The following is a 9,455-nucleotide window of genomic DNA, read 5'->3' as shown; positions in this document are numbered from 1 at the left end:
TGCCATGCCGCATAGCGGAACAGCGTGTTGAATCCTACGCCAGAACGGCTCCGGCAGCGCGAATGTCTCGGGCCGTCGAGGTCTGCTACTTTGTCATAAAAGGGAGTTTCGAAGGGCATGTCTTGGGTGCGATCATACCAGCACTAATGCACCGGATCCTATCAGAACTCCGCAGTTAAGCGTGCTTGGGCGAGAGTAGTACTAGGATGGGTGACCCCCTGGGAAGTCCTCATGTTGCACCCTTTTTATTTTTTGCCCGCTTTTTTATTTTTTGATAATATTTATTTTTAATTTTTTGGCTTTTGGCTTTTCCTCTTCGGATAATTTTTTTCCCCCGACAATAAACTGGGTCCGGAGACTGGCGGTGCCATGCCGCATAGCGGGACCAGCACGTTGAATCCTACGCCAGAACGGCCCCGGCAGCGCGAATGTCTCGGGCCGTCGAGGTCTGCTGCTTTGTCATAAATGGGAGTTTCGAAGGGCATATCATGGGTGCGATCATACCAGCACTAATGCACCGGATCCCATCAGAACTCCGCAGTTAAGCGTGCTTGGGCGAGAGTAGTACTAGGATGGGTGACCCCCTGGGAAGTCCTCGTGTTGCACCCCTTTTATTTTTTGCCCGCTTTTTTCTTTTTTGATAACATTTATTTTTAATTTTTTGGCTTTTGGCTTTTCCTCTTCGGATAATTTTTTTCCCTCGAAAATAAACTGAGTCCGGAGACTCGCGGTGCCATGCCGCATAGCGGAACAGCGCATTGAATCCTACGCCAGAACGGCCCCGGCAGCGCGAATGTCTCGGGCCGTCGAGGTCTGCTGCTTTGTCATAAAAGGGTGTTTCGATGGGCATGTCATGGGTGCGATCATACCTGCACTAATGCACCGGATCCCATCAGAACTCCGCAGTTAAGCGTGCTTGGGCGAGAGTAGTACTAGGATGGGTGACCCCCTGGGAAGTCCTCGTGTTGCACCCCTTTTATTTTTTGCCCGCTTTTTTATTTTTTGATAATATTTATTTTTAATTTTTCGGCTTTTGGCTTTTCCTCTTCGGATAATTTTTTTCCCCCGAAAATTAATTGAGTCCGGAGACTCGCGGTGCCATGCCGCATAGCGGAACAGCGCGTTGAATCCTACGCCAGAACGGCCCCGGCAGCGCGAATGTCTCGGGCCGTCGAGGTCTGCTGCTTTGTCATAAAAGGGAGTTTCGAAGGGCATGTCATGGGTGCGATCATACCAGCGCTAATGCTCCGGATCCCATCAGAACTCCGCAGTTAAGCGTGCTTGGGCGAGAGTAGTACTAGGATGGGTGACCCCCTGGGAAGTCCTCGTGTTGCACCCTTTTTATTTTTTTCTCCACTTTTTTATTTTTTGATAATATTTATTTTTAATTTTTCGGCTTTTGGCTTTTCCTCTTCGGATAATTTTTTTTCCCCGAAAATAAACTGAGTCCGGAGACTGGCGGTGCCATGCCGCATAGCGGGAATAGCGCGTTGAATCCTACGCCAGAACGGCCCCGGCGGCGCGAATGTCTCGGGCCGTCGAGGTCTGCTGCTTTGTCATAAAAGGGAGTTTCGATGGGCATGTCATGGGTGCGATCATACCAGCACTAATGCACCGGATCCCATCAGAACTCCGCAGTTAAGCGTGCTTGGGCGAGAGTAGTACTAGGATGGGTGACCCACTGGGAAGTCCTCGTGTTGCACCCCTTTTATTTTTTGCCCGCTTTTTTATTTTTTGATAATATTTATTTTTAATTTTTTGGCTTTTGGCTTTTCCTCTTTGGATAATTTTTTTCCCCCGAAAATAAACTGAGTCCGGAGACTCGCGGTGCCATGCCGCAGAGCGGAACAGCGCGTTGAATCCTACGCCAGAACGGCCCCGGCAGCGCGAATGTCTCGGGCCGTCGCGGTCTGCTGCTTTGTCATAAAAGGGAGTTTCGAAGGGCATGTCATGGGTGCGATCATACCAGCACTAATGCACCGGATCCCATCATAACTCCGCAGTTAGGCGTGCTTGGGCGAGAGAAGTACTAGGATGGGTGACCCCCTGGGAAGTCCTCGTGTTGCACCCTTTTTATTTTTTGCCCGCTTTTTTATTTTTTGATAATATTTATTTTTAATTTTTTGGCTTTTGGCTTTTCCTCTTCGGATAATTTTTCCCCCCGAAAATAAACTGAGTCCGGAGACTGGCGGTGCCATGCCGCATAGCGGAACAGCGCGTTGAATCCTACGCCAGAACGGCCCCGGCAGCGCGAATGTCTCGGGCCGTCGAGGTCTGCTACTTTGTCATAAAAGGGAGTTTCGAAGGGCATGTCATGGGTGCGATCATACCAGCACTAATGCACCGGATCCCATCAGAACTCCGCAGTTAAGCGTGCTTGGGCGAGAGTAGTACTAGGATGGGTGACCCCCTGGGAAGTCCTCGTGTTGCACCCCTTTTATTTTTTGCCCGCTTTTTTATTTTTTGATAACATTTATTTTTTATTTTTCGGCTTTTGGCTTTTCCTCTTCGGATAATTTTTTTCCCCCGAAAATAAACTGAGTCCGGAGACTGGCGGCGCCATGCCGCATAGCGGAACAGCGCGTTGAATCCTACGCCAGAACGGCCCCGGCAGCGCGAATGTCTCGGGCCGTCGAGGTCTGCTGCTTTGTCATAAAAGGGAGTTTCGAAGGGCATGTCATGGGTGCGATCATACCAGCACTAATGCACCGGATCCCATCAGAACTCCGCAGTTAAGCGTGCTTGGGCGAGAGTAGTACTAGGATGGGTGACCCCCTGGGAAGTCCTCGTGTTGCACCCCTTTTATTTTTTGCCCGCTTTTTTAATTTTTGATAACATTTATTTTTTATTTTTCGGCTTTTGGCTTTTCCTCTTCGGATAATTTTTTTCCCCCGAAAATAAACTGAGTCCGGAGACTGGCGGTGCCATGCCGCATAGCGGAACAGCGTGTTGAATCCTACGCCAGAACGGCCCCGGCAGCGCGAATGTCTCGGGCCGTCGAGGTCTGCTACTTTGTCATAAAAGGGAGTTTCGAAGCGCATGTCTTGGGTGCGATCATACCAGCACTAATGCACCGGATCCTATCAGAACTCCGCAGTTAAGCGTGCTTGGGCGAGAGTAGTACTAGGATGGGTGACCCCCTGGGAAGTCCTCATGTTGCACCCTTTTAATTTTTTGCCCGCTTTTTTATTTTTTGATAATATTTATTTTTAATTTTTTGGCTTTTGGCTTTTCCTCTTCGGATAATTTTTTTCCCCCGACAATAAACTGGGTCCGGAGACTGGCGGTGCCATGCCGCATAGCGGGACCAGCACGTTGAATCCTACGCCAGAACGGCCCCGGCAGCGCGAATGTCTCGGGCCGTCGAGGTCTGCTGCTTTGTCATAAATGGGAGTTTCGAAGGGCATATCATGGGTGCGATCATACCAGCACTAATGCACCGGATCCCATCAGAACTCCGCAGTTAAGCGTGCTTGGGCGAGAGTAGTACTAGGATGGGTGACCCCCTGGAAAGTCCTCGTGTTGCACCCCTTTTATTTTTTGCCCGCTTTTTTATTTTTTGATAACATTTATTTTTTATTTTTCGGCTTTTGGCTTTTCCTCTTCGGATAATTTTTTTCCCTCGAAAATAAACTGAGTCCGGAGACTGGCGGTGCCATGCCGCATAGCGGAACAGCGTGTTGAATCCTACGCCAGAACGGCCCCGGCAGCGCGAATGTCTCGGGCCGTCGAGGTCTGCTACTTTGTCATAAAAGGGAGTTTCGAAGGGCATGTCTTGGGTGCGATCATACCAGCACTAATGCACCGGATCCTATCAGAACTCCGCAGTTAAGCGTGCTTGGGCGAGAGTAGTACTAGGATGGGTGACCCCCTGGGAAGTCCTCATGTTGCACCCTTTTTATTTTTTGCCCGCTTTTTTATTTTTTGATAATATCTATTTTTAATTTTTTGGCTTTTGGCTTTTCCTCTTCGGATAATTTTTTTCCCCCGACAATAAACTGGGTCCGGAGACTGGCGGTGCCATGCCGCATAGCGGGACCAGCGCGTTGAATCCTACGCCAGAACGGCCCCGGCAGCGCGAATGTCTCGGGCCGTCGAGGTCTGCTGCTTTGTCATAAAAGGGAGTTTCGAAGGGCATATCATGGGTGCGATCATACCAGCACTAATGCACCGGATCCCATCAGAACTCCGCAGTTAAGCGTGCTTGGGCGAGAGTAGTACTAGGATGGGTGACCCCCTGGGAAGTCCTCGTGTTGCACCCCTTTTATTTTTTGCCCGCTTTTTTCTTTTTTGATAACATTTATTTTTAATTTTTTGGCTTTTGGCTTTTCCTCTTCGGATAATTTTTTTCCCTCGAAAATAAACTGAGTCCGGAGACTCGCGGTGCCATGCCGCATAGCGGAACAGCGCATTGAATCCTACGCCAGAACGGCCTCGGCAGCGCGAATGTCTCGGGCCGTCGAGGTCTGCTGCTTTGTCATAAAAGGGAGTTTCGAAGGGCATGTCATGGGTGCGATCATACCAGCACTAATGCACCGGATCCCATCAGAACTCCGCAGTTAAGCGTGCTTGGGCGAGAGTAGTACTAGGATGGGTGACCCCCTGGGAAGTCCTCGTGTTGCACCCCTTTTATTTTTTGCCCGCTTTTTTATTTTTTGATAACATTTATTTTTTATTTTTCGGCTTTTGGCTTTTCCTCTTCGGATAATTTTTTTCCCCCGAAAATAAACTGAGTCCGGAGACTGGCGGTGCCATGCCGCATAGCGGAACAGCGTGTTGAATCCTACGCCAGAACGGCCCCGGCAGCGCGAATGTCTCGGGCCGTCGAGGTCTGCTACTTTGTCATAAAAGGGAGTTTCGAAGGGCATGTCTTGGGTGCGATCATACCAGCACTAATGCACCGGATCCTATCAGAACTCCGCAGTTAAGCGTGCTTGGACGAGAGTAGTACTAGGATGGGTGACCCCCTGGGAAGTCCTCATGTTGCACCCTTTTTATTTTTTGCCCGCTTTTTTATTTTTTGATAATATTTATTTTTAATTTTTTGGCTTTTGGCTTTTCCTCTTCGGATAATTTTTTTCCCCCGACAATAAACTGGGTCCGGAGACTGGCGGTGCCATGCCGCATAGCGGGACCAGCACGTTGAATCCTACGCCAGAACGGCCCCGGCAGCGCGAATGTCTCGGGCCGTCGAGGTCTGCTGCTTTGTCATAAAAGGGAGTTTCGAAGGGCATATCATGGGTGCGATCATACCAGCACTAATGCACCGGATCCCATCAGAACTCCGCAGTTAAGCGTGCTTGGGCGAGAGTAGTACTAGGATGGGTGACCCCCTGGGAAGTCCTCGTGTTGCACCCCTTTTATTTTTTGCCCGCTTTTTTCTTTTTTCATAACATTTATTTTTAATTTTTTGGCTTTTGGCTTTTCCTCTTCGGATAATTTTTTCCCCTCGAAAATAAACTGAGTCCGGAGACTCGCGGTGCCATGCCGCATAGCGGAACAGCGCATTGAATCCTACGCCAGAACGGCCCCGGCAGCGCGAATGTCTCGGGCCGTCGAGGTCTGCTGCTTTGTCATAAAAGGGTGTTTCGATGGGCATGTCATGGGTGCGATCATACCAGCACTAATGCACCGGATCCCATCAGAACTCCGCAGTTAAGCGTGCTTGGGCGAGAGTAGTATTAGGATGGGTGACCCCCTGGGAAGTCCTCGTGTTGCACCCCTTTTATTTTTTGCCCGCTTTTTTATTTTTTGATAATATTTATTTTTAATTTTTCGGCTTTTGGCTTTTCCTCTTCGGATAATTTTTTTCCCCCGAAAATAAACTGAGTCCGGAGACTCGCGGTGCCATGCCGCATAGCGGAACAGCGCGTTGAATCCTACGCCAGAACGGCCCCGGCAGCACGAATGTCTCGGGCCGTCGAGGTCTGCTGCTTTGTCATAAAAGGGAGTTTCGAAGGGCATGTCATGGGTGCGATCATACCAGCACTAATGCTCCGGATCCCATCAGAACTCCGCAGTTAAGCGTGCTTGGGCGAGAGTAGTACTAGGATGGGTGACCCCCTGGGAAGTCCTCGTGTTGCACCCTTTTTATTTTTTTCTCCACTTTTTTATTTTTTGATAATATTTATTTTTAATTTTTCGGCTTTTGGCTTTTCCTCTTTGGATAATTTTTTTCCCCCGAAAATAAACTGAGTCCGAAGACTGGCGGTGCCATGCCGCATAGCGGGAATAGCGCGTTGAATCCTACGCCAGAACGGCCCCGGCGGCGCGAATGTCTCGGGCCGTCGAGGTCTGCTGCTTTGTCATAAAAGGGAGTTTCGATGGGCATGTCATGGGTGCGATCATACCAGCACTAATGCACCGGATCCCATCAGAACTCCGCAGTTAAGCGTGCTTGGGCGAGAGTAGTACTAGGATGGGTGACCCCCTAGGAAGTCCTCGTGTTGCACCCCTTTTATTTTTTGCCCGCTTTTTTATTTTTTGATAATATTTATTTTTAATTTTTCGGCTTTTGGCTTTTCCTCTTCGGATAATTTTTTTCCCCCGAAAATAAACTGAGTCCGGAGACTCGCGGTGCCATGCCGCATAGCGGAACAGCGCGTTGAATCCTACGCCAGAACGGCCCCGGCAGCGCGAATGTCTCGGGCCGTCGCGGTCTGCTGCTTTGTCATAAAAGGGAGTTTCGAAGGGCATGTCATGGGTGCGATCATACCAGCACTAATGCTCCGGATCCCATCATAACTCCGCAGTTAGGCGTGCTTGGGCGAGAGAAGTACTAGGATGGGTGACCCCCTGGGAAGTCCTCGTGTTGCACCCTTTTTATTTTTTGCCCGCTTTTTTATTTTTTGATAATATTTATTTTTAATTTTTTGGCTTTTGGCTTTTCCTCTTCGGATAATTTTTTCCCCCCGAAAATAAACTGAGTCCGGAGACTGGCGGTGCCATGCCGCATAGCGGAACAGCGCGTTGAATCCTACGCCAGAACGGCCCCGGCAGCGCGAATGTCTCGGGCCGTCGAGGTCTGCTGCTTTGTCATAAAAGGGAGTTTCGAAGGGCATGTCATGGGTGCGATCATACCAGCACTAATGCACCGGATCCCATCAGAACTCCGCAGTTAAGCGTGCTTGGGCGAGAGTAGTACTAGGATGGGTGACCCCCTGGGAAGTCCTCGTGTTGCACCCCTTTTATTTTTTGCCCGCTTTTTTATTTTTTGATAACATTTATTTTTTATTTTTCGGCTTTTGGCTTTTCCTCTTCGGATAATTTTTTTCCCCCGAAAATAAACTGAGTCCGGAGACTGGCGGTGCCATGCCGCATAGCGGAACAGCGCGTTGAATCCTACGCCAGAACGGCCCCGGCAGCGCGAATGTCTCGGGCCGTCGAGGTCTGCTGCTTTGTCATAAAAGGGAGTTTCGAAGGGCATGTCATGGGTGCGATCATACCAGCACTAATGCTCCGGATCCCATCAGAACTCCGCAGTTAAGCGTGCTTGGGCGAGAGTAGTACTAGGATGGGTGACCCCCTGGGAAGTCCTCGTGTTGCACCCTTTTTATTTTTTTCTCCACTTTTTTATTTTTTGATAATATTTATTTTTAATTTTTCGGCTTTTGGCTTTTCCTCTTCGGATAATTTTTTTCCCCCGAAAATAAACTGAGTCCGAAGACTGGCGGTGCCATGCCGCATAGCGGGAATAGCGCGTTGAATCCTACGCCAGAACGGCCCCGGCGGCGCGAATGTCTCGGGCCGTCGAGGTCTGCTGCTTTGTCATAAAAGGGAGTTTCGATGGGCATGTCATGGGTGCGATCATACCAGCACTAATGCACCGGATCCCATCAGAACTGCGCAGTTAAGCGTGCTTGGGCGAGAGTAGTACTAGGATGGGTGACCCCCTAGGAAGTCCTCGTGTTGCACCCCTTTTATTTTTTGCCCGCTTTTTTATTTTTTGATAATATTTATTTTTAATTTTTCGGCTTTTGGCTTTTCCTCTTCGGATAATTTTTTTCCCCCGAAAATAAACTGAGTCCGGAGACTCGCGGTGCCATGCCGCATAGCGGAACAGCGCGTTGAATCCTACGCCAGAACGGCCCCGGCAGCGCGAATGTCTCGGGCCGTCGCGGTCTGCTGCTTTGTCATAAAAGGGAGTTTCGAAGGGCATGTCATGGGTGCGATCATACCAGCACTAATGCACCGGATCCCATCATAACTCCGCAGTTAGGCGTGCTTGGGCGAGAGAAGTACTAGGATGGGTGACCCCCTGGGAAGTCCTCGTGTTGCACCCCTTTTATTTTTTGCCCGCTTTTTTATTTTTTGATAACATTTATTTTTTATTTTTCGGCTTTTGGCTTTTCCTCTTCGGATAATTTTTTTCCCTCGAAAATAAACTGAGTCCGGAGACTGGCGGTGCCATGCCGCATAGCGGAACAGCGTGTTGAATCCTACGCCAGAACGGCCCCGGCAGCGCGAATGTCTCGGGCCGTCGAGGTCTGCTACTTTGTCATAAAAGGGAGTTTCGAAGGGCATGTCTTAGGTGCGATCATACCAGCACTAATGCACCGGATCCTATCAGAACTCCGCAGTTAAGCGTGCTTGGGCGAGAGTAGTACTAGGATGGGTGACCCCCTGGGAAGTCCTCATGTTGCACCCTTTTTATTTTTTGCCCGCTTTTTTATTTTTTGATAATATTTATTTTTAATTTTTTGGCTTTTGGCTTTTCCTCTTCGGATAATTTTTTTCCCCCGACAATAAACTGGGTCCGGAGACTGGCGGTGCCATGCCGCATAGCGGGACCAGCGCGTTGAATCCTACGCCAGAACGGCCCCGGCAGCGCGAATGTCTCGGGCCGTCGAGGTCTGCTGCTTTGTCATAAAAGGGAGTTTCGAAGGGCATATCATGGGTGCGATCATACCAGCACTAATGCACCGGATCCCATCAGAACTCCGCAGTTAAGCGTGCTTGGGCGAGAGTAGTACTAGGATGGGTGACCCCCTGGGAAGTCCTCGTGTTGCACCCTTTTTATTTTTTGCCCGCTTTTTTCTTTTTTGATAACATTTATTTTTAATTTTTTGGCTTTTGGCTTTTCCTCTTCGGATAATTTTTTTCCCTCGAAAATAAACTGAGTCCGGAGACTCGCGGTGCCATGCCGCATAGCGGAACAGCGCATTGAATCCTACGCCAGAACGGCCTCGGCAGCGCGAATGTCTCGGGCCGTCGAGGTCTGCTGCTTTGTCATAAAAGGGAGTTTCGAAGGGCATGTCATGGGTGCGATCATACCAGCACTAATGCACCGGATCCCATCAGAACTCCGCAGTTAAGCGTGCTTGGGCGAGAGTAGTACTAGGATGGGTGACCCCCTGGGAAGTCCTCGTGTTGCACCCCTTTTATTTTTTGCCCGCTTTTTTATTTTTTGATAACATTTATTTTTTATTTTTCGGCTTTTGGCTTTTCCTCTTCGG

The 9,455-nt window shown here is 49.4% G+C and overlaps 23 non-coding genes and 3 pseudogenes across 23 annotated transcripts; all 26 read left to right on the top strand.

Annotated features, from left to right (window-relative positions):
- The first annotated feature begins 124 nt into the window (after nt 1–124).
- On the top strand, nt 125–243 carry LOC149757504 (5S ribosomal RNA). Its single transcript, XR_016407248.1, has one exon. It is a non-coding gene; the product is annotated as a 5S ribosomal RNA (ribosomal RNA).
- Nucleotides 244–490: 247 nt separating this feature from the next.
- On the top strand, nt 491–609 carry LOC149757503 (5S ribosomal RNA). Its single transcript, XR_016403970.1, has one exon. It is a non-coding gene; the product is annotated as a 5S ribosomal RNA (ribosomal RNA).
- Nucleotides 610–855: 246 nt separating this feature from the next.
- LOC149757502 (5S ribosomal RNA) lies at nt 856–974 on the top strand. The gene has a single exon (XR_016412918.1). It is a non-coding gene; the product is annotated as a 5S ribosomal RNA (ribosomal RNA).
- A 246-nt stretch (nt 975–1,220) lies between these two features.
- On the top strand, nt 1,221–1,339 carry LOC149757501 (5S ribosomal RNA). The gene has a single exon (XR_016403387.1). It is a non-coding gene; the product is annotated as a 5S ribosomal RNA (ribosomal RNA).
- Nucleotides 1,340–1,587: 248 nt separating this feature from the next.
- On the top strand, nt 1,588–1,706 carry LOC149757500 (5S ribosomal RNA). The gene has a single exon (XR_016400938.1). It is a non-coding gene; the product is annotated as a 5S ribosomal RNA (ribosomal RNA).
- A 246-nt stretch (nt 1,707–1,952) lies between these two features.
- Nucleotides 1,953–2,071, top strand: LOC149757499 (5S ribosomal RNA; annotated as a pseudogene).
- Nucleotides 2,072–2,316: 245 nt separating this feature from the next.
- LOC149757498 (5S ribosomal RNA) lies at nt 2,317–2,435 on the top strand. The gene has a single exon (XR_016403960.1). It is a non-coding gene; the product is annotated as a 5S ribosomal RNA (ribosomal RNA).
- Nucleotides 2,436–2,681: 246 nt separating this feature from the next.
- Nucleotides 2,682–2,800, top strand: LOC149757497 (5S ribosomal RNA). Its single transcript, XR_016403948.1, has one exon. It is a non-coding gene; the product is annotated as a 5S ribosomal RNA (ribosomal RNA).
- Nucleotides 2,801–3,046: 246 nt separating this feature from the next.
- LOC149757496 (5S ribosomal RNA) lies at nt 3,047–3,165 on the top strand. Its single transcript, XR_016407247.1, has one exon. It is a non-coding gene; the product is annotated as a 5S ribosomal RNA (ribosomal RNA).
- Nucleotides 3,166–3,412: 247 nt separating this feature from the next.
- Nucleotides 3,413–3,531, top strand: LOC149757495 (5S ribosomal RNA). Its single transcript, XR_016403112.1, has one exon. It is a non-coding gene; the product is annotated as a 5S ribosomal RNA (ribosomal RNA).
- A 246-nt stretch (nt 3,532–3,777) lies between these two features.
- LOC149757494 (5S ribosomal RNA) lies at nt 3,778–3,896 on the top strand. The gene has a single exon (XR_016407245.1). It is a non-coding gene; the product is annotated as a 5S ribosomal RNA (ribosomal RNA).
- A 247-nt stretch (nt 3,897–4,143) lies between these two features.
- LOC149757493 (5S ribosomal RNA) lies at nt 4,144–4,262 on the top strand. Its single transcript, XR_016403937.1, has one exon. It is a non-coding gene; the product is annotated as a 5S ribosomal RNA (ribosomal RNA).
- Nucleotides 4,263–4,508: 246 nt separating this feature from the next.
- LOC149757492 (5S ribosomal RNA) lies at nt 4,509–4,627 on the top strand. The gene has a single exon (XR_016403926.1). It is a non-coding gene; the product is annotated as a 5S ribosomal RNA (ribosomal RNA).
- A 246-nt stretch (nt 4,628–4,873) lies between these two features.
- LOC149757491 (5S ribosomal RNA) lies at nt 4,874–4,992 on the top strand. Its single transcript, XR_016408184.1, has one exon. It is a non-coding gene; the product is annotated as a 5S ribosomal RNA (ribosomal RNA).
- A 247-nt stretch (nt 4,993–5,239) lies between these two features.
- LOC149757490 (5S ribosomal RNA) lies at nt 5,240–5,358 on the top strand. Its single transcript, XR_016403914.1, has one exon. It is a non-coding gene; the product is annotated as a 5S ribosomal RNA (ribosomal RNA).
- Nucleotides 5,359–5,604: 246 nt separating this feature from the next.
- LOC149757489 (5S ribosomal RNA) lies at nt 5,605–5,723 on the top strand. Its single transcript, XR_016401528.1, has one exon. It is a non-coding gene; the product is annotated as a 5S ribosomal RNA (ribosomal RNA).
- Nucleotides 5,724–5,969: 246 nt separating this feature from the next.
- On the top strand, nt 5,970–6,088 carry LOC149757488 (5S ribosomal RNA). Its single transcript, XR_016401334.1, has one exon. It is a non-coding gene; the product is annotated as a 5S ribosomal RNA (ribosomal RNA).
- A 248-nt stretch (nt 6,089–6,336) lies between these two features.
- On the top strand, nt 6,337–6,455 carry LOC149757487 (5S ribosomal RNA). Its single transcript, XR_016402112.1, has one exon. It is a non-coding gene; the product is annotated as a 5S ribosomal RNA (ribosomal RNA).
- A 246-nt stretch (nt 6,456–6,701) lies between these two features.
- On the top strand, nt 6,702–6,820 carry LOC149757486 (5S ribosomal RNA; annotated as a pseudogene).
- Nucleotides 6,821–7,066: 246 nt separating this feature from the next.
- LOC149757485 (5S ribosomal RNA) lies at nt 7,067–7,185 on the top strand. Its single transcript, XR_016403903.1, has one exon. It is a non-coding gene; the product is annotated as a 5S ribosomal RNA (ribosomal RNA).
- Nucleotides 7,186–7,431: 246 nt separating this feature from the next.
- Nucleotides 7,432–7,550, top strand: LOC149757484 (5S ribosomal RNA). The gene has a single exon (XR_016401333.1). It is a non-coding gene; the product is annotated as a 5S ribosomal RNA (ribosomal RNA).
- A 248-nt stretch (nt 7,551–7,798) lies between these two features.
- Nucleotides 7,799–7,917, top strand: LOC149757483 (5S ribosomal RNA). The gene has a single exon (XR_016407894.1). It is a non-coding gene; the product is annotated as a 5S ribosomal RNA (ribosomal RNA).
- Nucleotides 7,918–8,163: 246 nt separating this feature from the next.
- Nucleotides 8,164–8,282, top strand: LOC149757482 (5S ribosomal RNA; annotated as a pseudogene).
- A 246-nt stretch (nt 8,283–8,528) lies between these two features.
- On the top strand, nt 8,529–8,647 carry LOC149757481 (5S ribosomal RNA). The gene has a single exon (XR_016408754.1). It is a non-coding gene; the product is annotated as a 5S ribosomal RNA (ribosomal RNA).
- A 247-nt stretch (nt 8,648–8,894) lies between these two features.
- On the top strand, nt 8,895–9,013 carry LOC149757480 (5S ribosomal RNA). The gene has a single exon (XR_016411854.1). It is a non-coding gene; the product is annotated as a 5S ribosomal RNA (ribosomal RNA).
- A 246-nt stretch (nt 9,014–9,259) lies between these two features.
- On the top strand, nt 9,260–9,378 carry LOC149757479 (5S ribosomal RNA). The gene has a single exon (XR_016403892.1). It is a non-coding gene; the product is annotated as a 5S ribosomal RNA (ribosomal RNA).
- The last annotated feature ends 77 nt before the right edge of the window (nt 9,379–9,455 follow it).

Source organism: Phoenix dactylifera, chromosome 4, assembly GCF_051530095.1.
Source record: "Phoenix dactylifera cultivar Ajwa chromosome 4, Ajwa_hap1_PhDact_Kaust_v1.1, whole genome shotgun sequence".
Taxonomy (NCBI): Eukaryota; Viridiplantae; Streptophyta; class Magnoliopsida; order Arecales; family Arecaceae; genus Phoenix; species Phoenix dactylifera.
Note: the sequence above shows the minus strand (reverse complement) of the source record. Positions and strands in the feature narration are given on the sequence as shown.